Raw genomic sequence first — 2,020 nt, forward strand, 5'->3', positions numbered from 1 at the left:
TAATAGCTGTCTACAAATATGTCAAGGGCTGTCACATTGTAGAAGGATCATCTTTATTCTCATTTGCACATGGAAAGACTAGAAGCAATGGGATGAAACTGAATGGGAGGAGACAGATTAGATATTAGAAAAAACTTTTTGACAGTTAGGGTGATCAATGAGTGGAACAGGCTGCCACGAGAGGTGGTGAGTTCCCCTTCAATGGACGTCTTCAAACAGAGGCTGGACAGACATCTGTCTGAGATGATTTAGTGAATCCTGCTTTGAGCAGGGGGTTGGACCAGATGACCCAGGAGGTCCCTTCCAACTCTACCATTCTATGATTCTATGATTCTATGATTCTATATATTACGCTTCAACAACTACCCAGACCCAAGAGCGTAACGAAACATAGGTATAACAAATAAAAAAAAAAATTACTCAATTGACCATCACTTGTCCAGTTACGTAACATCGCTCTGGTCTTGTGCGGTTTTTCCTTCTGTTCGGTGCTCTCCCTCCGACTCCTGGCATCTTTGGTGTTGATTAGTCCCTGTGTTGTCACGATGTTGCATAATTCCCGGCCTAATCAATACTGAAGACGCCAGGAGTCGGAAGAAGACATGGCATCCGATTAAAGACCACTCCAGACCAGGGGATGGACAGCAAGACAGGTTAGTGCCAGGTGAATGTACATTTTTTTAACCCCTTCCCAATTCTCTATAATTTAGCCAGATGGCAGTCATTTTGCTAAATTGGCCCAAAAAAACATAAATTTATTTTTTTGCAAAATTTGATACCAATTAGATTTGTCTAGAACTCATACTTTGTATCACTTACTGGGCTGTTTGCTGCAGTTTTCATAAAATCAGTTTTCTCTGCAGTTCTCTGAATGCTGAGCTCTGTATAACCCCTCCCACACCTGTCATTGGCAGCTTTCAATCTACACTGCCAATCAGTGTTCAAGACGGGCTTATGAATGTGGCAGCAGGTTTACTGGACCTCTAGTTATAATCTCCTTCTGATAAAACAGTGATTTCATCAAAACTACAGCGAGCAGCCAAGTAAGGGTGCATCGCTGGAATTAGGGTCTCGATCCTTCCATTATGCGTATTTCAGATTGGGTGGCAAAAACCTAGTGGTAAATTCCCTTTAAGTACTAAATATTTGATGGACCTCATTTTGTAATCTTATTTTACTCTGACTGTAAAGTTGATATGTGCACGTAGTCATTTAGCCACAAGCTGTAAAAATCGGCCTCCTGGCCACGAAGACTGAGCCGGGAAGATATCTATTGACTTCTTTGGGAGAGTACAGTGGTCATACACTACCTGTGTGCAGAAGTCACTGTGCGGGGAGAGCGAGGTGGAGATGGGCTGTGTCCTATCCATGGTAGATAGTTATCAGCTTCAAGCTCTATAATAAAGGTGTAATCTGTGACAACCATGCCTGTGCCTTTCGCATTGGCAGGTGACGCAGGGCAACAAAACAGGAGCCTGGTTTTATTCCTTTGGCTTTTGGTTCTGCTCAGCCTGGAAGCTTGGAGGTTAATTCCTGGCTAGTTAGTGAGTCAGTTTCCGTTGCCAGTTATAGGGAATACTACTCTGGTTATCTGCTGTATGTTTGCTCCTGTTTTGCCTGTTCTTACCTTGTTCCAACCTCGGCCCATTTCCTTTCTATTCTCCTGCCTAAAGATTCTGCTTCAGACTTTGACTTCTTGGTACCGTCCTTGTGCGATCACCCTTTAGCTTGCTCCACCGGCCAGCATCTTGCTTTGTGGCCTCAACCCGGGAGTCTTTGTAAGTCCAGATTTCTGTACAGGAGTTAAAGGGTGAATACCAGAGAGGGCTCCTGGGATCTGGTAGACTGGCTAAAGCTAAACCAGTCCATGGAAGCCCTATTAAAGCTTCCAAGTGACCACAAACAGTACCCATCTTCACCCATAATCCCACCCACCTATAATATTAAAATGTTTGTTACCTCTGCCCCCAGTGCACAGAACAAGCTGAAAAGTTACGTGTCGGCAAAAAAAAAAAAAATG

General features: G+C 43.6%; 1 protein-coding gene across 2 annotated transcripts in view; it reads left to right on the forward strand.

Annotated features, from left to right (window-relative positions):
* The window catches only part of KHDRBS3 (KH RNA binding domain containing, signal transduction associated 3), a 176,696-nt gene that overhangs the window by 70,076 nt on the left and 104,600 nt on the right, over positions 1 to 2,020 (forward strand). The window lies entirely within an intron of this gene.

The sequence above is a fragment of the Phyllobates terribilis genome, unplaced genomic scaffold, assembly GCF_046119375.1.
Source record: "Phyllobates terribilis strain yellow unplaced genomic scaffold, ASM4611937v1 Scaffold_4__5_contigs__length_816908805, whole genome shotgun sequence".
Lineage (NCBI taxonomy): Eukaryota > Metazoa > Chordata > Amphibia > Anura > Dendrobatidae > Phyllobates > Phyllobates terribilis.